This window comes from Prionailurus bengalensis, chromosome D1, assembly GCF_016509475.1.
Source record: "Prionailurus bengalensis isolate Pbe53 chromosome D1, Fcat_Pben_1.1_paternal_pri, whole genome shotgun sequence".
NCBI lineage: Eukaryota > Metazoa > Chordata > Mammalia > Carnivora > Felidae > Prionailurus > Prionailurus bengalensis.
Window position 1 is genome coordinate 106,737,431 of NC_057346.1, and position 24,158 is coordinate 106,761,588.

Here is a 24,158-nt window from a genome sequence, read left to right on the forward strand (position 1 = left end):
GCTGATGGCTCGGAGCCTGGAGCCTGTTTCTGATTCTGTGTCTCCCTCTCTCTCGATGCCCCTCCCCCGTTCATGCTCTGTCTCTCTCTGTCCCAAAAAGAAATAAAAAAATATATATATTTTGAAAATAAAAAGTAAAAATTACATTCAAAATACAGAATCTGCCCATCACTGGCTTTCACCTCCCACCCTCCTTCCCATTGCTTATTTCCTGTATTCATTCCACCACCCACTTTCTCTCCCTCCCCCCACCGTCTTCAGGTCAGTATTTTTTTTTTAAGAGCCAAGTCCCTTCCCACCTCAGGACCGTTGTACAGGTCACACAGCATCAACCGCTCAAAAGTATTGTTGATTGGTTTAGAAAGTCTCCCCAAAACAAAATGTGCAAAGACTAGAATTTGTCATAAAGATGTGTCCCGCGTGCATGAAAAAAAAAAAAAAACAAAACAAAACCTCGAAACCCCCCTGTTCCGTGGCAATCGGTCCCCAGCCAGGCCACGCCATCCGCAGCCACTGAATGAAAGCAGAGGACGTGCAGAGGGGAGGCGGGAATGAAAAAGGCATCGGCAGAGGGCAAGGAAGGAGACAGCTGAAGAGAGAGAAGCCTCTGCAGGCGGAATTTTCCGTCCAGCTGCGCGGGTCTGTGAGGACGCGCCTTCCGCATCCTCAGCGCCCTGTGCTGCCGCGGCCACTAGGGCGCGGTGTCGGCCAAGGTGTCCGCGAGCGGACGCGGTGGGTCGGTCCTGGGGCTCCGACGCCCTGCGCAGCACAGCTGGGCGCGCTCTGCGGGACAGTTGATGAAACACAGTTCCTTCCTGGGGATCTTTTATCGTCTGTATGATTGCTTTAATTTGATTTCTGAGATTTTTTTTTTTTAATCCGAATTCTGAGAAAACACAGGGACAGTCAGACAAACAAAAGTGCCTCTCGCTGAAGGCTGCCGGTGATGGGTCAACCCTTTTGGAATTAGGAATAATTCCATTCCCAGACGATCCCAACGGCGAGTCCAGCTGAATCTACAGACTGAGAGGACCGAGGGGCGCTGGTAGAGCTGACCTTTAACCTCCATCGGCCCCATTTTTAAAGTCTGGAAGCAGAAACGCAACCTCGTAATTATCTTTATAGATTGCTTACTTGCTGGGGGCAGTTTTGCAATTACTTAGTCTTCACACAACCCGGATTCCAGAGCCCAGGCCCCAACCCTGGCTCTACAGAGAATGCGATTCCAGACGCAGGAATCTCCTGAGCCAATAAATGAGATTGATGAGCATTGTCCCCCGCACCCCCACACAGGTACAAGCGCACCACGCCCCACCCTTCATTGTCCACCACAAAGGCGGGACTTCCTGATGGTAAAAATTCCAGAGCAGGTCATGAGGATTGGCAATTTCAAACGAGATTCTTGGCAGAAGGCGGGACCTTGGTGGGGGGCCTCCTGGCTCTCTCCCACCTCCTCCACTCCCTCACTGCTGGGCCAGGGTTCTTCTGTATCCAGGTCATTAACTCACATACCTTTGCCTCCCATGAGCCATCCACCTAGGTGAGTATTGTTCAAACGGATAAGGATCCAGGGCCAAACAAGGTTCAGAATTTTAATGACTTATTCACAGCAAGGGAAGTATTTACCCAGGGCAAATTCAACACAGGTATCTGGAGATAAAAGCAAGTACAATTATAATGTAGAGAGTGTCCGCCTGAAGGGGGCTGGAGATGTAGGGGATCCACAAGCATTGTGAGCAGTGGACACAGAAAGGCACCTTCGGTTTTAAAAGAACAGAATGCGGGGCGCCTGGGTGGCTCAGTCGGTTAAGGGTCTGACTTCAGCTCAGGTCACGATCTCACGGTTCATGGGTTCAAGCCCCGCGTTGGGCTCTGTGCTGACAGCTCAGAGCCTGGAGCCTGTTTCGGATTCTGTGTCTCTCTCTCTGCCCCTGCCCTGCTTGTGTTCTCTCTCCCTCTCAAAAATAAATAAACATTAAAAACAAAACAAAAAAAAAAAAAAACCAGAATGGAAGATGAACTGATCCAAACCACAGAAAGAGCACGTATCTGTGGGATGCCTGTTGCCAGAAAGCAGAAGGTAATTAGAGGACTGAAGGCATGTTCATTGGGTTCTTTTCTGTCTGCATATGCTCACCCGTAAGTTATAGCACAGGTCCAGGAACTATGACCAACGGCCCACATTCAAGACTTGGCCTATTCTTGAATGGACCTCAAGCTAAGAATGCCTCCTGCATTTGAAGAAGGAAGAGGAGAGGAGGAGAAAGGGGTTGTCCATCACTGTATCACATAAATATATAATTCTATAATCGGCCCTTTTCACTACGAAGATGTCAAACTAAAACACAGAGAGGCCAGTGTTTGAACATAAGCTTCCTGCATTCGAGAAGCATTACACACACTATGTAAAGACAAAGAAAAAACTTAAAAATGCATCTCAACAAAGCAAAATAAAAAATATATCTGTATCTATATTATCTGTTCTTAGCACTGCATTAGTTTTGGTGTTCATGCCTCTGAGAAGCCTAGGGAAAGACCACACTTCTTTTTTTTTTAATTTTTTTTTTAATGTTTATTTATTTTTGAAAGAGAGACAGAGAGACAGTGTGAGCAAGGGAGAGGCAGCGAGAGAGAGAGAGAGAGAGAGAGGGACACACAGAATCCAAAGCAGGCTCCAGGCTCCAAGCTGTCAGCACAGAGCCCGACGCGGGGCTTGAACCCACAAACCATGAGATCATGACCTGAGCCAAAGTCCGCCACTTAACTGACTGAGCCACCCAGGCGCCCCAAGACCATACTTCTTGATCACATTGTCAACTGAAGTGTGAATCTGGGTGAAAACGGTCTTTGAAAGACAGTCTTGGGGAGCCTGGGTGGCTCAGTTGATTAAACATCCGGCTCTTGATCTCAGCTCAGGTCGTGATCTCACGGTTTGTGAGATGAAGTCCCGCATCGATCCCACATCTGGCAGTGCGGAACCTGCTTGGGATCCTCTCTCCCTCTCTCTCTGCTCCTCCCCTGCTCATACTCTTTCTGTCTCTCTTTCTCAAAATAAATAAATAAACATTAAAAAGAAAAAAGAGAAGAAAAGAAAAACACCCTGTCGCCCCCACAATCCGAAAACAAAGGAACAATTACTCCGGAAGAAAAGAGGAGCAGTAATTAACAAACCCCAGGGTCCGGTCACACTGTAAAACCCCAGGGCTCGCCCTTATCCTAGGTCGATGTATACCCTGAACTGACAGACCCTGAATTGACAGATGGACAGGAAGACTGAAGTTTTCACCCTCAACACATGAGAGAGTTGAGGTTAGCCTGGCAGAAAAATCTATAAATGACTCACAAGGCAGGAAAGAGGAAGCAAAACCAGCTCTCGTCAACTTGATCAAGATGATGTGGATAAAATTATGTCTAGTTTACGGCTGATGCCAAGCATGCTGTTGGTGAAGGCCAGGGATTGGTGGGTAGTAATTCACCGTAAGGCGGTTGCCACTGAGAATGGCTTCAGCTAGACGATAAAACAAAACGCGTTCTGAAACGTGTAATTAGGGAATGAACCTCCCAAGCACGTACAGAACACACTGACAGGCACATGGGACAATGTGAGGATGAATCATCGGGAGGAAGCCACCCAACATATTTCCATGGGCCAACTAAAATGATAAATCTACAGTACGTGCAAAAAAAAAAAAAAAAGAAAGAAAAATCGGAGAACAGATTCAACTCAACACATGCAGCCGTCATTGTCGGGGTTTGGAACTCAGATTTGTTCCCCACCCAGTGAATAGATTCCTAGCCTATCACGGAACTCTAGTTAACTCATAAAATATCTCAGGTTGTGAGACCTCGGAGCCTGCTTCAGATTCTGTGTCTCCCTCTCTCTGCCCCTCCCCTGCTCGGGCTCTCCCAAACATAAATAAATATTTTTAAAAGTTTGTTATCTCATAGGTCGAGGGATCAGAAGTCCAAAAAGGTTTCACTGTGCTAAACAAGATGGCAACAGGCTGTGTTCCTTCTGAAGACTCTAGGGCAGGATCGGTTCCTTGGTTTCCCCCTTTATCCAGAGGCGGCCTTCATTCCCAGGCCTGGGGTCCTTCCCTCACCTTCAAACCCAGCGGTACAGCCTCTCCGATGCTCTCTCTGGCTCCAGTCTCCTCCTCTGCCTCCCTCTGCCACCACCCCGGTGGTTGCACGGGGCCCACCCTGTCATCCAGGCCGTTCTCCCCATCTTAATGTCATCTGATCAGTAATCCTCACTCCCCGTGCAACCTTCACTCCCCTCTGCCATGGAACCTAACATATTCACACGTTCTGGGGATTCGGACGTGGGCATCTTTGGAAATCGTTATTCGGCCCCCAAAGAGTCTCTAAGATTTCAGTCTTGCCCCTTCCACAATATTCTCCTCAGGACTGTCAGTCAACAGAAACGCCATGCTTTTGTTTAAAATCCTTCTCTGCTCCCAGTCACCTGTGGGATAAAGCCCAGACTCCTCACCAGGCCCGGGGGGCCCTCCTTGGAGACTGGTGCTGCCCGTGGCTCTGACCCTCAAGTCCCACTGCTTCCCCCTTCGACACTGGGGGTGCGGCAACAGACCAGGCCTGGAAATATGGTGGCCCTTCCAATCGGGCTGGCATATTCACACAGTGGATGGGGAGGAACCAAGAGATTGTCTCTAACCACGAGAAAAGACTCTGCCACATCCTGTACTCCACCAAGGTGATGAGGGAGTCACGTGAGGGGGGCAGGGCTAGAATGTGGGTGTCGTCTAGGACGTGCAGACCTAACCCGAGGTACTGTGCCCCGCTGGGTGAACAGAAAGGGCTGGCGGGCCAAAGAGGAGGGAGAGGCAACAGAGCCAGAGAGACAGGTGGATCCTGAGCAGGAAGAAGGGGCAACGGAGGAATATTCCAGCTTCTGCCGGCGACAAGCTTTGACTGGGTCGTGGTCCCTTCGGCCAGGCCCTTCGTACACTCTCTGCTCCCCACCCAGCCTTTGTAACTTGTCCACAGGGGGAGAATATGCTTGTCTAGTCTACTAGACCTTTCTCCCAGCAAATTAACGAATATGCTTCTGGTTGCAGCTGTGGGTCGGGAGGCTGAGGGTGCAGCCTCTTCTGGGAGACGGGACCCTTTTCGTGTTGTCCCCTCAAACAGGTTCTAAGGCCACAAAGCCATGAGAAAGACCCAGGTTCCCCTCCTCATCTGTTCCCCGGCCAGCCTCTAGGGTGTGATGGATGGAAGACAGACAAATGGAAGGAAGGGAGAGCAAAAGGGGAACCGGATGCTGCCAGCCCAGAATAGAGGACCTTCCTGGCGGGCAGACCTCCTTCCTCAGGGGACACTTACCTGCGTTACTGTGTTACTGTTTCTATCTGAAACAGGCAACCCACTCCACACTGTTCACATCTCCACACCTTTGCAGGCAGTTCTCACTGACCGAAGTCACCTCTTCCTCTCCCCCAAAGCCACCTGAAGACCCACACTCCTCCCTTCATGACCTAGGCAATATCTGGGCCATAGGATACTTAAAAAAAAAAAAAAATTCCAGTTTAACTGGGCATCCTGTATTTTTATCTGGTACATCTAGCACATTTACACTTCCTTCAAGACTCAGCTCTTGGGGGGCACCTGGGTGGCCCAGTCGGTTAAGCGTCCAACTTGGGCTCAGGTCATGATCTCACGATTCGTGGGTTCTAGCCCCGCATCGGGCTCTGTGCTGACAGCTCAGAGCCTGAAGCCTGCTTGGGACTCTGTGTCTCCCTCTCTGCCCCTCCTCCACTCACACTCTGCCTGCCTCTCTCTCTCTCTCTCTCTCTCTCGCTTGCTCGCTCGCTCGCTCTCTCAATCTCTCAAAAATAAATAAACATTAAAAATTTTTTAGGGGTGCCTGGGTGGCTCAGTCGGTTGAGCACCCGACTTTGGCTCAGGTCCTATCTCATGATATGTGGGTTCAAGCCCCATGATGGGCTCTGTGCTGACAGCTCAGAGCCTGAAGTCCGCTTGGGACTCTGTGTCTCCCTCTCTCTCTGCCCCTCCCCAATTCGTGCTCTCTCTCCGTCTCAAAAATAAACATTAAAAAATAAAAAAAATAAAAAAATAAAAAAGACTCACTCTTGGACTCTTCCCACCCTGCCCCTGATGCTCCCAGGCCCAGGGGCTCTCTCCACCACCGTCACATCTCATCTAGACTCTGTCATACGCATATCTCACTAGAGCACGTTCCCTTGTATCTGCTTTCCTCTCTGCAACATGACCCCCGGGAGGGCATGATCCAAATGTGTGTTCTCTTGCCGGGCATGGACGAAATGAGAAAATCCAGGTAAATAAAAGGGAAACAAATTCACTCAAATATGAATCTGCATCCTGTAATCCAGTATAGCGGGGTCCTACTTTTGAGCCTCTAGTGAAAAAGTTGAAACGAATGTGGAAGCGAAGAAAGTAGGTTAAGCACGTTATAGGCATAGAGACCCTTTTTATCCCCACCTCTCTTCTTCCAGGTGGGACCACATCAGTAACCAAGTGGTCCCAGAGAGATAACCCTGATTCCCAAAGAAGGTCTGCCATCACTCTATGGCCAACCCATTGGAAGAATGCACACGTTTGTGGGCAGCCAGCTCTAACCAAAGTCTATGCATTCCAAAAAGTTTGAGATTCATTGTTTCCCCTTGCTCCCATCTTTCTTGCTTCCAGCAGAGATGAGATCAGCTTATGGAACTGGAATCTCTCTAAACCACAAATCTATCCAAAATGTATTCATTTCACACGTGATGAATTTCAAGACCTGATTATTTTGCAGTTATATCAATGTTGATAAATGTCAACTATTAACCAGATAACCAAAAATACTAGTTTTTAAGGTTTTTTTTAACATTTATTGTTGAGAGAGAGTGTGTGAGCAGGGAAGGGGCACAGAATGCAGAGCAGGCTCCAGGCTCTGAGCCGTTAGCACAGAGCCCGACGTGGGACTTGAACCCACGAACCGTGAGATCATGACCTGAGCCAAAGTCGGACACTCAACCAACCAAGCCACCCAGGTGCCCCCCAAAAATTACCTTTTGACGTCTCACACCTAGAACAAGAATTTCTGTATGTAGTCCCATAACTGGAAAGTTTGAAAAATCATATGTGTAAAGAAATGTATTGACTGACATGTTAAGAATAGCGTTTTTATTTTTGTAGATCAATAGAGTAGAATGAGAAAGGAGGGAGAGGGGGAGAGGAGAAAGAAGAGGAAGGAGAGAATGCGCTGGGGGGGTTCTCTCTAGCTGCCCATCATTTAGAGGCGGAAGTCGTGCACTGACTCTGAAAATTGACAAAAAGTAACCAGAAAGCCGCCTGCCTGCGGCCAATTCTCTGGGTGATTTTTAACAAGGCCAGAGAAGGGAATCGTGAAATCCATCAACACTGACCCCACGGAGATGCTCGATCGATGTTTATTGAGTGAATGAGTAAAAGACAATCACCGGAGCCCCGTAGTCGCCAAAGCCCACCCTGGTTACAAATGGAGAAGCACCCGATCCCCTTAAAAGTGAAGAAAGCACCAAGTGAAACTTGTGTAACAGCCCCGCGTCCAGAACTGGCTGGGGCTCTGAGAGCCACCTCGTGGTAGGTATTCCTTTAATTGCAGGTGTTTGTTTCCTTTGGCACGGCAATATGTAATTTCCCATTTTTAGAACAATGCTCCAAAGAACAGTCACCAAAACAACTTTCAGAGGGGGCGGTTTTCTTCCTGGCCACTGCTACAGCCCTGTAAAACAACAATAACCAAGGGATATTTATTCCAAACACGGTTTGCGTCTCTCCATAAAATCAGGAGGCCGTTCCTTAGCTTTGCGCAGGCTGCCGAAAGACCCTTCCGACCCCTCGGCAGAGCATCCAAACTCTTGTGTCTCTGGGAGGGGGAGACTGGGAACCGGTTCTGCTGTTGGCTCAGTTTTGGTCTTGACACACCTCCCTCCGTGTGGTTCCCAGGCGGCGAGGGTGGAAAGGAAGTTTGTAGAAAGGCTGTGTCCGTTCTTTGGGCGTCCCGTACTAAGCCTGAACCCGGAAGAGGGCAGTGTGTTCTTGGGGACGTGCAAATAGCAGACTTTGAAGGTGAGGGCCCGGGAAGGGATGAGATGCATCCCCCCCCCCCGCCCCCCGGTTGGTGGAACCGTTGAGAAATCCCTTTCATTGGCATCCCCGCACCGACCTTCTCTCTGCTTCATATACTCAAGAAATTGGCTCCAAGGCTTCAGGAGTCCAACCCCGCTCCTCCCCATCTATTTACCCTTTCATTTCCATCCCGCTGCTTCTGCCCAGATCACATATAACTCCTTCCCACCTGAACCTGCATGCTTCCCCTCCTCAATGGCCTCCTGGCCCAGTCACTTTGACCTCCCCTGTGGGTCTGCACATCCCGGCTTCATCTTGTACCTTCCCTGCTCAGCAATGGTCAGCGACTCCTCTTCCTGTAGAAAACGTCTGGGTTCCTTGGCAGGGGGGAACCTCATCTGAGCCAGTCTTCCTTTCCAACCTCATCTTCCACTAGATCCTCCATAAATCTTAGGCGCCACCTCAAAATGGCCCGCTCGCCATTCCCAGACTCCACCTTTGCCCTCCGGGTACCACCTCCCTCCCCCAACCCCCAAATTTGAATGACCTTCCTGGTCCTCTCTCTGTGACAAAAATCTTACCCATTGCTGACAGTCCCCCCAGCTTTAACACCTCTCTCTGCCCAGTCCAGCTGAAAATGACCTCCTTCCCCCACACCTTACTGAAGCACTGAGATTCCGCCGCATCCACAAAATGGCTCTACTTTGTGGAGATAACGTTAGCGTAACTTTTTTTTCAAACGTGTGCTAAATCGTTTCGAGGAGAAAGGTGCTGAGCCTCTTTAAGAGACCTAGGTAGAATCAGTTCAGTGTTGGCTTTGCCATTTCTACCCAGTCCTTTACTGAGCACTTGCTATGACCCGGGTGCTGAGCTGAGTGCTTCTTAGGTATGACCTCATTCAACCCTCGCGATGAAACTGTAAGGTAAGTACCACAGTCCCGTTTTCACAGACAAGGAAACAAAGGCTTTGAAAAGTTAAATAACTTCCCGAGAGCCTCCCAATTTCAGAGGAGCAGGGATGAGGCCCAGGCTTGGCTCACGATATTCACTGCTGTGGCCAATGCTCAGTATTTCCTTCTCAGAGAACTTACAACCCAGAACAGTTAGGATGAGCAGGTGAATGGGAAACCACAGGTCGTCTCCCAACTAGAATAAATTCATGGGAAGTTTCCCCATTCAGTGTTTCGTTTTGTTTTGTTCTTTAGAGAGAGAAAGGGAACAAGCGCACGTGCACACAAGCAGGGGGGAGGGGCAGAGAGAGAAAAGGAAAGAGAGAGTCTCAAGCAGGCCCCAGGCTCAGCCGGGAGCCCGACTCCAGGGCTCAACCCCACAACCGTGAGATCATGACCTGAGCCGAAATCAAGAGTTGGACGCTCAACCGACTGAGCCACCCAGGTCGTCCTTTCCATTTTTTTAAATCGAAGTATAACACAAATACAGGAGAGGGCATGAGGAATGCACTTGTGATGAGCACAGGGTGATGTACGGAAGTGTTGAATTACATACACTATTCCATACCTGACACTAATATAACACTACGTTATACGTATACGTTATACGTATATATACGTTACCTGGAATTAAAATGAAAACATAGGGGCGCCTGGGTGGCGCAGTCGGTTAAGCGTCCGACTTCAGCCAGGTCACGATCTCGCGGTCCGGGAGTTCGAGCCCCGCGTCAGGCTCTGGGCTGATGGCTCGGAGCCTGGAGCCTGTTTCCGATTCTGTGTCTCCCTCTCTCTCTGCCTCTCCCCCGTTCATGCTCTGTCTCTCTCTGTCCCAAAATAAATAAAAAACGTTGAAAAAAAATTAAAATGAAAACATAAATACAACAGTAAAATAAAATAAAATGCGTTCATCTTAAAGGGACAGCACGATAATCATTTACATGCATATGCACTCATACAGGACCACCCCGGTCCGGCCTAGAATATTTCTAGCGCTGCACAAGGTTCTCTCATGCACCTTCTCAGTCCATACCTCCACCAGATATATAACTATGAGTTTACTCTTCGTGTTTTAGCTTCGCCTCTTCTTGACCTTCATATCAGTGATCCTGTAACACATAATCTCTCTCACTGTGGTGTATACTCTACTGTATGCATCTACCACCGTTTATTGCCTCAATCTCTAGTTGATGGGAATGTGGGGTGTTTCGAGTTTGGAGACTGTGCCTTTGAACATTTTTGTCCATCACATCTCTGTGTCATCCTATCTCTTGGATACATGTACCCAGGAGGGGCATGACTGAGTTATGGAACAGACATATCGTTAGCTGAAACAGAATCTACCAAACACTTTTCCTCCGTGATTGTGCCTTTCAACACTCCCCCACAGCAAGGTGTGATAGTTCCAATGGCTCCGCATTTCAGTCACACCTGGTATTGTCACTCTTTTCTTTTTAGCCATCCTGGTGGGTGTGTGGTGATATTTCCTTGTGGTTTTGATGCGCATTTTCCCCATGAGTAATGAATGATGTTGCTTACCTTTTTATAGTTTGTTTGGTCACCTGGATAGACTATCTTATGAGTGTCTGTTAAGCCTCTTGTCCAATTTTTATGGGGTCATTGTCTTTTTCTTACTGATTTACAGTTGTTCTATATATATCCTGAAAACAAATACTTGGTTGGATATATGTGTTACAGATTTCTTCTTCCGGGTCTGAGGCTCGCCTTTTCGTGATTTTTTTTTAACGGTTTGTTTATTTATTTTGAGAAAGAGAGTGAGAGAGAGAACACGGGCGGGGGGGCGGGGGCAGAGAGAGAGGGAGAGAGAGAATCTTAAGCAGGCTCCATGCTCAGTCCGGAGCCGGACTCAGGGCTCGATCCCACGAACTGGGAGATCACAACCTGAGCCAAAGCCAAGAGTCAGATGCTGAACCGACTGAGCCACCCAGGCATCCTGCCTTTCCATGTTTTTAATAGTACTTCTTGACGAAGAGAGGTGGTAATTTTTCATAAAATGCTATCAATTTTCTTCTGTGGTTAGTGCTCTGGGTGTTCTGTTTTAGACATCTTTGCCCACCCCAAGGTCATGAAGACATCCTCTCTATGTTAATTTCTTTTACTCTCGCTTTCTAAGTATCTTCCTCTAGACTTGGAGACAACCTATTGGCTGCTATTTCAATAAGGAGCACAGGTCGCATGGAAAAACTCACCATGACTGGCTCACGTGTCATTACTCACAGGATAATGTCCACCTGTCTTTGGGCCATCTAGCCCGTTATCCTAAGGCCGCCTTAGAGCGTCCACAGACGCCATTACGCACTGACTGCATTGCTGTAATTCCAGAGGAGGCACCCCTAATGAGGGGAAGGGGCATCTTGCAAAATGACCTGGAAAGGAGAAGGGAGGCCATCTGTCCCCCCAACCCTGTTGACACTCTCCAGCCGGCAGCCTACTCCCACAACCCGAGCTGTGATCACTTTGCCACACATTCTTCCCATCCTAGCAACTCTCACGGTCCCTCTTTATAAACCCTTCCCCTGAGCGTGTTCTTTTCTCCCCGGATTTGCCCTTTTATCATCATTTATTTGCCACTGACCCCATAAGATAGCCACTTGCCATCTCTAGGGCACTTACTATGACACCTTTGCTTTTTCCTCCCTTCGCCCCTTCCTCCCCTGACGCAGGCTTATCCCAGCCTCAGCGCCTCGGATTTGGGGGCTGGAAAAGCCTGTGCGGTGGGCCCATCCAGTATGCTGGAGGACGAGCCCGCCCCGCTCTTCAGCTTCCTGGCTCTTCTGGTTCCTCCTGTTTCCTTCCCACCTTCCTTCTGTCAATCAAGAGGCCTGAGGGAACAGTGAGGGAGTGGGAGGCAAATCATAGCTTTTTCAAGCTTAAAGCAGCCTTAGATACGATCTAGTGCAACCCCCTCATCTTACAGATGAGGAAACGGATCCCGAGAGGGGAGGGAGAGGATGTGCCAGAGCCAAATATGTGGGGGAACAAAGCCAGGCCAAACAGGAAGTCCAAATTCCAGGGCTTGAGGCAGAATTTCCAGTCCCACCAGGGAACCTGGGACTGCTTCCCACAGCAACTTTCTCCCTCCAAGCCACACATCCCATTCCAGAAACAACCAGGGCTGCTCAGACACAGCAGCAGATGCAGATCCGACAAGCCCCCAGCGTGTGCACACCAGCGGTCGTCCCTGAGAGTCCATTCCAGAGCCTCCAGGGGACACAGACGACCACCCATCCCAACAGGGGAGTTTCGCGATGACTCATGCCATGACCACATCTTCGTTTTAATTCTCTAATCATGAGGGAACTGATGGGCATCCCGCCTGGCCGCACCTGTTCCAACGGGGGAGTTGGAGAGCAAGAGAGATGGGTGGAGAGCGGGAGGGGCCTGGAGATCACGTCTTTCCCCGCCCCTGTCGCCAAGCCTGCCGCTGAGGGGACCCCCCCCCCAGGGCAGCCCTCAGCTGGGATCTCCCAAGTTATGGCGGCTGTTAGCACTTAACTGAGCGCTTACTATGCACTAGGCACTGTTCACACCACCTTAGATGAATTCAGTCCAACCTCGCCCAGCCTCTGAAAGAGACACTACGTGTCCCCCACGTTGAAGATGCTGACACGTTGCGGGGGGGCCTCTGGTCGAGCAGCAGGGAGGCTTTCCCGAAACGTCTTTGATGGGGTCACCAGTCGGCGCGAATCACCCCACTCATTACATCTCGCCAACGTCAAGCTCACCCCCAACATCACCACCAGACACCCACGGAGACCACCAGGAACGTACACAAAGCCCAAGATTTTAGCAGCTCCGTGATGAATGTTTGCATTTTCACCGCTACGAACTTGTGTCGACAATTACTAGACATTTTGTCGGATAGCATTTATGGTAGTGACAAAGATTTCTTTTTAATTAAATGTGAGGATTTTTTTTTTTTAATAAATCTACTTCAAGAGGATGATGAAATGAACAGGGCACGGAGGGCATGTGGATGTGCAGCGAGGGTGACGGGGGCACCGGATGGACTTAAGCATGGGCGACCCACCCAGTCTGGTCCCAGCTCAGAGGCGACCTCGCTGCTGGAGCCCTTGTGCCTCCGATTCCCACCTGCCGCCCCCACAGCACCTCCCGCAGTAAAGCCCTGCGGATTGGGAGAACCTAGTCAGCCCTCCGGCCTCCTCTGGCCCCATTCCACATGAAGGTCACTCACTTCTGGGTTCTCTCCACTTTCCGGAGAAACCCGGTGAGGCCGATAAACGTACTGAGACCCACAAACAAGAAGAGGCCAAATATGAAGACAGAAAGGAATGAGGAAACCCCGCCCTTTCTTTGGACCCAGTCCTGGGTCTTCTGCCTCCACAAAATTTGCACATCACTGGCTGGGGGGGTGGGGGGGTGGAATGTCCGCCCAGGACCCTCTGCTGAGGATCCCTCCCAGGTGCCGGGCTGTGAGCTGGCCCTGGCCAGGGCAATGCTGTCAAGGACCCAACACCACCCCCTCCTGCTGGGGTACATGGCCCAGCCTGGTGGCCCCGGAAGGTGATACAGGGAGGACTGTCCTTCCTTGGCAAATAGGGACAGTTTAAAAACAATACTCATAAATGAGATGGGGTGGGGGGGGGGTGTCTAGGGGAGGGCAGAGGACTCGCTCAAAGCCCCAGGGATCTAACAGCAAACAAGAGGCTGGGATTCGCCATCCCCAGCACTCTCAGAGGACAGGAGTCAAAGGCCCTCTGCCCTTGGAGTGCCCGCCATTGCATTCTCTTGGGCGCCGCCTCCCCCACAGCAGGGCGGGTGCCTGGCCAAGGAAGCCGGAGCCTTGTTCAGGGCATTGTTCTCCGTCAGAAGAGGATCTCGAAAGCAGAAGGAAATTAGAAACAACCACACAATGAATACCAGATTCTCCTTTCTCCTGGCTTTGGCTGCCAGGAGAGTAAGCAGGGCTGGGCCGACAGCACACCCCACCCAGCAGTTGCTGGCCCTCCAGGACGTCCAGGCCGCGGGGAAAGGCAGGGCTTGGAGGCTGCACTGGTTGTCTACTGATTCCCACCAGGTCCGTGTTCTTTCTCCAGCTAGATGCTGATTCCTAGACACAGAGCCGCCCTCTGGGGCTTCCTTCCCACGAGGCACAGCCGACAAGCTACAGGCACTCTGTGTTTGCCGGTTGACTAACTGATACCCTCTGGGCGCTTTCCTAGACGTTTTACAGGTGTAGACTCATGGAACCCCCACAGCCACCCCACGAGGGAGACGCTACCACTAGTCACGTTTTAGTCGTGACGAAGGGGGGTCCAGGTGACCGAGCGCCGGGCAGGACTGATCTGACTGGGGCAGTTTTGACGGGACTAAAATGATCCCGCTCCGCGCTTCTTACGAACATCAGCCTCCCCTACGACACCATGAGACACGCGCAGAGCCCTCCTGGAGTCACCCCCACATGTCAGATAAAAAGAGTGACCCGAGAGAAGATGTGTCCCCTTCAGAACTTGCACCCCGAGACACAGGACACCATGGGGACGGACACTAACGCGCTGTCGAAGGGGAGACACGCGGAGCCGATGTCAATCTTACCAACTTAGCATCTGAATGTTCCCGCTGAGAATTTTTTCTTAAAAATGCACTTTTTTTCCTCCCCCCTGTTGGGGCTATTCTTCATTTTAACATAATGTTGTGTGTTATGCCTCCTACGTAAGTAGGCACCAGCTTCAAATGTTGTGGAATATTGAGCTCATATATCTAGTCAAACTTCTGCTTGCTTTTTGCTGCCTCCATGGCTACCATGAGGATAAATAGAGGAGAAAGGTTTGGCTCTCAATCGTCCTAGCTGGGCCCTCTGCCATCATTCCCAAAAACAAAGGGGAAAAGATGCCAGCAGTGAGGGACCAGGGTGAGTGGTGAAAGAAAACACCGTCCTGTTCCAACGGGTACTGAGCAGAGTCAAAACTCCCCAGCGAGGGCTGGTGGAGGGGGCAGGAAGGCATTCCCCTAATTCCCTGTAAGGAGCATGCGCGTTGTAAACCTGCGGGCAGAGGAGGGAGAAGACGAGCTGTCACCCTCCAACCCTCTGCAGATGGGGTTGCAGGCTTGGAGGACACCAGTGAACCCCAGCTTGTATGTGGTCCGTCTGGACCTGGGACCCAAGTCCTCTGTGCCCTAATCCGTGTGCCCCACCCCCTCCACCCTGCTGCCCATCGGCTGCAGGATCTGGAAGCTCCGCGTGGTCTGTTAAGTGACCTGCAGTCTCTGGACGGCATGATGGAATGACCACTCCCCTGACCGTGTGCTGTGAGGCTGTCTGAACAAGAAAACCCAAGGATCAGGCTTTGTCCTTGGACTTCCCAGGGGAGGACCACACAAATGGATTGGGTTTTGGGGGTGGAGGTTGTTTTTGTTTTTGTTTTTGTTTAGTCTGTTATATCCGATTGTTAAAACAAAAGTGCTGGAAAGGTCAAGTTCACAGGTTCACTCTCTGAATGAACCCATTGTCCCACAAAGGAGAGTGAAGGGAATCTTCATCCCTCCTGGGCATCTTCACCATCCTGCCACCCTTCTCCCATCTCAGAAGGCATCTGAGTCTCCAGAAAAGCCTCTCTGCTCTGCCTAGTAACAGCCACCGCCTCTTGTGCACTTGACCCCATCGCTGTGCCTCTTTCGGGGACAAGGGAATCGACTACGCCATCTTGCTTCCCCCTCTCTCCCACTGGCTTCCTTGGCTCATCCAATAAACATCTTCAAGTTTGCCCCAAACTGGAAAAACCTCCTTGTGTCTGCCTCCTGTGGCCAGAGACCGTCCCATCCTTCCTCTTACCTTTAACACCAAACTTCCTGGTGGTCTACCTTGCTCTCCGCAACTTCTCCCGCTAATTCCTAAGCCCCCACAGAGGGCAGCCCAAACCAGTGGGAGTTGCTCTCTCAAGGGCCACACATAGTCTTTAAGCATCAACTCCAGCAGCCACTGCTCAATACCCATCCTATCTGACCTCCCTACATCAGTTACACCAACAGAAATGTGAAATATGAAATGTGCTTAGGGCAAGCGCTTTGCATTGTTTTCTCAAAAGCCATTCCCCTTCTCCTTAGCTGGCACGAGCCCAACTTTGTTCAAGGACAGGAAAGAGATTCTTTTATTTCAGCAAGATGGGCACCGGCCCTGGTCCAAGGGCAGGCAGGCATGCATCCTTTCTGACCAGTGGAATATAGAGGGACGTCGGTTGGGATCTTCTGGGGACAGCCCCTCCCCCCCCCTCCACCCCCCACCAATAAGAGAGAGACATGTACAACAATAAGACAGAAGATGTCTGTCCCATGCTGCTCCTTGTTTCCTGTCTTTGAACTCAGTTGTGTGAGGATGTGATGCTGGAGGCTGACGGAAGGCCAGGAACACCTCAGCAACACCGGCCCAGAGCTTGGCCGCTGAACGTTCCGACTATGAAAAAGTTCATCTGTGTCTATACCACTGGACACGTTTGCCGTTACCTGCAGCCAAAAGCATCCCCAGCCGACTTGTCACTCCTTTCTTGGTTATTGACATTTCCCTCCTGGCTCTCATTCTCAAGTCTCCTTGACTCCTTGGCAGGCCCTCTGCCCACCCCTTGAATATCCCTGTCCTCCATATCCATGGAGGGCCATGCTCCTGGGTGGGTGTGCCCTCTTCATCTACCTGTTCGCTAACTCCACAAATACCCACTGGCAACTTCTATGTGCTTGGCTGGCCTCCTAGATTTGACTCTCTAGCAGGGGACACAACCAATAAACACAATGAACAAATAGGCTCAGGTCATGATCTCACAGTTTGTGAGTCTGAGCCCTGTATCGGGCTCCATGCTGACAGCTCAGAGCCTGTTTGGGATTCTCTCTCTCTCTCTCTCTCTCTCTCTCTCAATAAATAAACTTAAAAAGAGAGAGAGAGAGGGAAGTGAGTGAAGGGGAGGGGAGTCCAATGAAGCTGAGATCCTTGCAGAACCCAGTAAGCCTTGGGAAGGTGCTGTTGCTGTGCTAAGTGCAGTTGGAAGTCATCAGGTAAGATGATTAACCATGGAATTTGTGTTCCTTAAAGATCACTGAGGCTGGAATTTAGAGCCAGAGTGGAAGGGGGGAGGCAGTGTGGACTCACAGTCACCCCCTTGAGAGATGGGGGTGGCCTGGACCAAGATGGCGGCAGTGCAGATGGAGAGAGGGGACGTGCTTCCCTTGTGATGTACCCCCAGGTAGAAATTATGGGATTAGCTGCTGAGGGGGCTCCCAAGGGTGAAGATCATCACCAAGGATGATCCCCATATTTTCTAGCTTGAACACAGGGGAGAGTCGTATCATTGAGGGAGATGGGAAGCAGGTTCGCGGGTGAGGCAGGCAGATCGTTTTTGGAGTTCTGTTTTGGAGATGTTGTGTTTGAAATGTCTGAGAGCCATCCAAGTGAAGAGACCAAGAGACAGCTAAGTACTCCAGGCTGGAACTCAGGGAATTGGGAATTTGGAGATTGTCAACCTAGAAACGCATGTAAAGCCATGGGGATGGATGAGATCCACCGAGCACAGCGTGAAAAGGGAATACAATGGCCATTTAAGTGAGAGACAGCCTTTATCTTTCCGTCTCCCTTTGTCTTCTCCTCATCATCTTATCAGTTGAAACCCAAAATATTCCCCCAAACTGTCTTCCATTCCCATGGCCGTGGCCTTCCAGCCTTCACCTCATCTCCCCTGGAGATTTTCACCAGCCCCCTGGACAGTGGTCCCTCCCACGCATCCACCATTCTGCCACCCGTGGGGTCGGTCCCTGCTCAGCTGTAGCAAAACTGAAACCAGAGAGCGTAGCGGAAAGCCTCAGAGAAGCAGTCGTGGAACGATCCCAGGTGGGAACGGGGTCACCCGGACCTGAGCTGGAGAGGCACCCGCGACAGAGAGAACGAGATGCCCAGGTCGGTAACCACAGCAACGGGGGTGGGTGCAGGCAGACTGCGGCCTTGAACCCTGGTCAGCACCCTGCTCTGGAAGGAGTGGCTTTATTAGCTCAGTTTACTCACGCCAGCCCATGTGGTTTCCAACTCAAAGGTACCACCCAGCACCTGGCATGCCCGCGGCCACTCTCTGCAACAGATAATAGCAACAATAACAAAAACAAGAGTGACCAACATTTACTGAGCACTTACAACATGCCAGGCACTGTGGCAAGTGCCAACCATCCTCCCCAAGTTACGAAGACAACCCTGTGAAGGAGGTATTATAGAGGAGGACTCCGAGGTTCAGGAAGGTTGAGGAGCAGTTAATAGCAAGGCCTTTGGTGTTGGATAGACATGGGTTTGTCTGCTGCTACGTGACTGGGCTTTGTGGACCCTCCCAGCCTCGTCTGCAAAGGGGGCTTAAACGAGAGAATTTGGCAAAGCACTTAGCTGATGCCCATCCCAAGACAGTGCTCAATACCGATCGTTGTGATGGCTGTTGTAATTATAAGAAAACCAAAAGCCAGCTCCTGTCATTTCCCTGTATTAACACCTCCAGTGGCTCCCACCTCCCCAAAGATTAGGACTCCCTGGCCCACCCACGCCACCCACTCCTCCCATCTGGGGCCACCCATTTCCTGAAGGCACCACGTTGTTACGCCTCGCGCGCCTTGCTGTCCGCACGAGCAGAGCACCCTCCTCGCCCTTGTCCACCAGGGAGGAGACCGGAAGTGGTCAGCAGAGAGGCCCAGAACCGCCAGCCAGCCCTAGCTAGGCTCACTGGACTTACAGACTGGGACATCTCTCCCCTATTTGCATTCCGGGTGCTTAGCGCAGCAGCGGCCACCCGGCGACACTGACTGAAGTAAATATCAAAAGCTCATCACATTTCCAAAAAGCAGTCATGGGGAAGGTTGGTGGAGAGGTCAGTTCGGGATTCCAGGAAGAGCCAACATCTCAGCCAGCCCTTCTAGCTGTGGGCCAGCGCTACCACCTCCGTGTTCTAAGGACGGGTCTCAACCCATCTCTCCTCCCCCGAAACTCAGAACAATCCTGGAGGCGAGACAATCCTGGGGGTGAGACTTCGGTTTAAATAACTTGCGTGGTTTGGGGAACACAGCCCAGGGCAAAATGTCGGGTCAGAGAAAGGTTGTTCTCTGGTCCACTGTCTCTTCCAGGGCCCTCCACAGCCCCAGACCCTCACCCTGGCAGGACAGTTGCTAGATGGCTTAGAACAGTTGCTTATTTATAAGACTCTCCAGGGGACGCCAGGCTGGCTCAGTTGGGGGACTGTACAGCTTTTGATCTCAGGGTTGTGAGTTCCAGCCCCACCTTGGGTGTAGAGCTTACTTAGAAATAAAATCTTAAAAAAATAAATAAATAAGGCTCTAGGGGCACCTGGGTGGTTCAGTCAGTTAAGCATCTAACTTCAGCTCAGGTCATGATCTCGAGGTTCCTGAGTTTGAGCCCCAAGTCAGGGTCTGTACTAACAGGTGCAGAGCCTGCTTAGGATTCTCTCTCTCCCTCTCTCTCTCTCTCTGTTCCCCCCTCACAACTTGAGCTCTCTCTCTCTCTCTCTCTCAAAATAAATAATAAATAATAAATAAACTTAAAAAAATAAGGCTCTCTAGAAGACTAAAAGCCTTTAATCTCAATAATAATCATCATAGGATAGCTGTGGGCAGATCGCAAATCCCATCCCAAAGAGAGTGAGAACAGTAACAGATAACATTTCTTCCTACTTGCCCAGTATTTCACATTTATAATCTCATCTCTCTTTTTTTAAGTTTATTGATTTATTTTGAGAGAGAGAGAAAGTGTGCATGCGCACGCAAGATGGGGAGAGGCAGAGACAGAGAGAGGATCCCAAGTAGGCTCCACGCTGTCAGCACAGAGCCTGACGTGGGGCTAGGACTCAGGAACTGTGAGATCGTGACCTGAGCCGAAGTCAGATGCTTAACCAACTGAGCCACCCAGGCGCCCCTCTACTCTCATCTGATCCGTGTGACAGTGCTATGATGTGCATGGTTTTATTGTCCGCCTTTCCAGCGAGGGGGAAACAGAGATTAATTAAGAATGGCTTGTAAGGTGGAGAGCCGGATTTGGAAGCAACCCCCCTTGGAGCCTGCAGTTCTGCCTACCATGCCTGTTCCAGAGGGGGCTCCGATCCCACGTGATGGTGGATTGGGGAGGTCGGTTGGATTCCTGTCGTTTCCTACCAGCTGCTTTTATTTGGAGGGTGGGGAAGGCAGGCAGGCAGTGTCAGAGCGGTCACCAGTGCCTTCACAGTCGGTCCCTGCCGTGGTGCTATTTGACCTCCACCTAAGACTTCCCACGCTGAGGGGTGACAGAGATCAAAGACAGCAGGTGACTTGGACAACCCCCATCCCCGGAGTCTGAGCTCTCCCCAGGGCTCACGTGATGGAACGTGTGAAGTCGTAAAAGGGGTTTCAGCAAATTTTGCAAGAATAGTAGGAAAACCCTAGGCCCGTCAGTGACCCAAAACAAAGTCAGGTGTCCCAGGAGCATCCCGTCTCCAGACCCCATCCATATCTAGGCACTGCCTCCAGAAGAGCCAACAGCGTTATCCTGACATGTCAGAAGGAGTGCTTAAGATATATTACACCTGTCTCCACTTTCTCCCACGGTTCAGATCGCTCTTTCATCAAGTGATGCCTCAGAGCTGGCTGTTATCGCTCTTGTCCAGCTCGTCACTCAGCTTCCCTGATGACCAGCGTGGCCCCAGGGCAGTTACGTATCCTCCTTCCAGGGAAAACCGCTATACTCAATGCCATTTGGGCTGAGGACGTTGAACGGGTGATAACAATAATAAAAATAAAATCAGCCATGATTTCTGAGCACTTAATGTGTGTCAGGAACAAAGACACAGACTCAGAAACACCCCAGGAGACCCCGCTCATCAACGGCAGAGCCGGGATTCGAACCCAGGACTTGCACGTGGCATCGCACCGCTGCCTTCCAAGAAGGTTACAAGCTGGTGTTCCAGGGTGCCTCTGCTCCCCCAGAGGAGGGGGTGGCTTGAGAAGACCCTTTAAGTAGGCGATACAGTCTGAATTCCAGACTGGATTCAGGAGCTCTGCCCCAGGAACACATCTCTGTAGGAGGACTGCATCCAAATACCCTCTGCCGTGCGCGCGGTCAGAAACGCTAAGTCAGTTCCGAGGCAGCCAAATGTTTGGAAAGAATGCCATGTTCAACCTCCAGCCCGCTCAGGACGACTATGAGCAGAGAGACTATCAAAACCCAAGCCATTTAAATAATACAAGATGTGAGTAAGAGGCTGAAACCAAAACAGCCTCAAGATCAAGGTGAGGGAGCTGGGATGTTGGTCGTGACAGCAGGAACTGCCCACCCTCGCTCCAGCAACAGGCTGCTCCATCCTGGGGGCGGAGGGGGGCGCCTCTGGCCAAAATCAAAGCCCGATGGCAGGCAAAGGGATGCTGAGTCCAGGAATCCGGGCTTTCGTGATCCACAGGGACAGATCTGCCAGGATGATGGGGATGTCCACAAAATAGCTCGGGGGGGGGGAACCCTTGTGGCAGAGAAATGTGGGAGGGGAGAGGTGGGGGCTTGACAAGTGACCCTCACAAGCTCATCCTGGGGTTGAAATTTAGTGGACTGACACCTGCCCACATTCTGGGCTCCAGGCCTGTCCTTAAAAAGGCTCCGAGAAGTTGAAGACCTACACCTGGTTCTCTGCTGAAGCTCAAATTTGCACTTCAGAAGAAAATGCATGGATGCCTACACTGGAGCACTTATCACATTGGCTTCCTTAAAAGGGTTTCCTGACCCCACTGAAAGCAAGCAAGAGTCTTATGGACCCTAAAGAGCTGCGCCGGGGGCCCAGGGCCCCCAACCTTGGCTTTGTTTTGTCTCCCAATTCCCAAGGATGTGATCTTCCTGTTTCTTCGAGAGCCACTGTCTGCTCTCCCTTCCATATCCCCACACTCACCTCCTCACTCCACCCATGGAGCTGACCTCAACCACACCTGCCAGGCTGGAGCCCAGGCAAACCCAGCCATCCACCATAAGCCTAAATACGCTGCACTTAGCAGCATGGCCCGATAGGATGGGTTGTCTGGGCGACCACAGCGCGGGCCCCCAGACAAGCTTGGGCCTCACTCTCACGTCTGGCTCCCTAGAGGGGGCCTTTTGTGTCTTGACCCTCAGATATCCTGGCCCTGAGACTGGCCCTTGTTATGGGCTGAATTGTGTCCCTAAATCCGTATGTTGAGGCCCTAACCCCCATCACCTCAAAATGTGACTCTATTTGGAGACAAGGCCTTTAAAGAGGTGATTAAGTTACAATAAGCCCATTAGGGTGGGCCCTAATCCAGCCTGACCCGTGTCTTCGTAAGAGGAGGAAACTTGCGCCCACAAAGAGACACAAAGGACGAACATGCATGGAGGAAAGACCGTGTGAGGACGGGGCGGGAAGGCGGCCATCGGCGAGCCAAAGAAAGAGAGCTCAGAAGCACTCAGACCTGCCGACACCAACATCTTGGGCTTCCGGCCTCCAGAACTGTGAGACGATGATTTTCTGTTGTTTAAACCATACAACCTATGGTATTTGGTTATGGGAACCTGAGCAAATGAAAACAGACCTCATTCCGGGTCTTTGCCACTTTCTGTCACTAATTACAAGAAAGCTTAGCTTTTATTGTGCGTCAGGCACTGCGCTAAGCCGTTTGCAGGCTTCTCTCATTCCAGCCTCTCAACAGCACAGGGAACCTTACTCCATTTTACAAATAGGAAAACTGCCACCCAGAGAGGTCAATGACTTCCCCAAGGTCATCCCAGCTGACAAGTGACGGACTGATACGGGATTCAACCCAAGGAGGGCGACTCCAGAGCTGGCGCTCACAGCCATCACACCCCACAACTAGGGATGCCCAGGCCACCAGCCCCTGGAGGGATGCTGCAACGGACTGAATGTTTGTGTCTCTCCCCCCCCCCCCCCGCCCAAATTCATCTGTTGAAACCCTACCTGCCCCCCACCACAGCATGATGATATTAGGAGGCGGGGCCTTTGGGAAGTGATTAGTAATGAGGGTGGGATCCTTGTGACGGAATTAGCGCTCTTAGGTAAGGGACCTCCGAGAATTCCCTCACCTTTTTCCAATGCGTGAGGGCACAGGGAGAAGTGGGCAGGCTACAACCCAGAAGAGGGCTCTCGCCAGAACCCACTTGTGCTGGCGCCCTGACCTCAGGCTTCCAGAGCTACAAAGAACACATTTCTGTGGCTAATAAGCTACCCAGTCCATACTATCCTCTCATAGCCGCCCAGACTAAGACAGCCGCCCTCAGCCCAGCTCCCAGACCAGCTCGATGAGTCAGCATGGCCAGTGGTGACACTCGGCCCCACAGCTCCAGGCTGCCGTGGACGCTGGCCTTCCTGGAGCCCCAGCGGTGACATGTCCTTCCAAGACCCCAAGAACCTCGTGTCCCTCATCTGAAGGCCTGTGGAGCTGTCGCTCTGCTCCCCTCCCCTCTGAGGGACGCCTCGGCCATTTTGTTCTGTGGCAGCAGGGACTGAGGGAACCCACCGGAACCCAGAGAATAAGCTTGCCCTTTCCAGGCCATCTTGGGTCCTCTTCAAACCATCCCCATGACTAAGTGCCCTTGGGGACTCTAGCTCATCAATTCACCTTAGAAAAAGGGGCAGCTCGTAAGCCACAGAAATGACAGCTCCCCTACCAAGAACAAGAACGGGGCTGCTTTTCCTCACCCGCCCTCCATGCCGGAAGGTCAGGGCCACAGTGGGCCGTGGAGATGGTCCCCCTGAGAGGTGGGCCCCGCGCGCTTTCGCCAGAGGGTCACGCGGTGCAGCGGACAGAGCAGGGGTAGTTCTGGGACGGGAGAGTCTGCCGTCAACTGCAGGGAACGGTCATCTCTGGCAACTCACTCAAACTCCCTGCGGGCCCCCTGCCGAAAAAGGCCAAGTCAACCCTCGTAATGAACAAAGCCGAGCTTTGTAAGCACTGGATTACTTGGGAGGGTGGGAGGAGGAATGAGAATCTTGGTCCTCGTGCTAGTCATGTTACAGTGTCCATTATATTCTACCACACGTGAGCCGAGTTCCCTGCTGGGGCTTCTGCCCATGTTACAAGCAACATGAGGGCAGGAGCCAACCCTGTTCCCCGCATTACCCCAAG

General features: G+C 51.3%; 1 long non-coding RNA gene across 1 annotated transcript in view; it reads right to left on the bottom strand.

Moving 5' to 3' along the window:
• Positions 1-7,417: 7,417 nt before the first annotated feature.
• Positions 7,418-24,158, bottom strand: part of LOC122483883 — a 33,036-nt gene continuing 16,295 nt past the window's right edge. The window contains exon 2 of the long non-coding RNA XR_006297490.1: positions 7,418-7,747. This is a non-coding gene — a long non-coding RNA (uncharacterized LOC122483883). The remainder of the gene's footprint in view (positions 7,748-24,158) is intronic.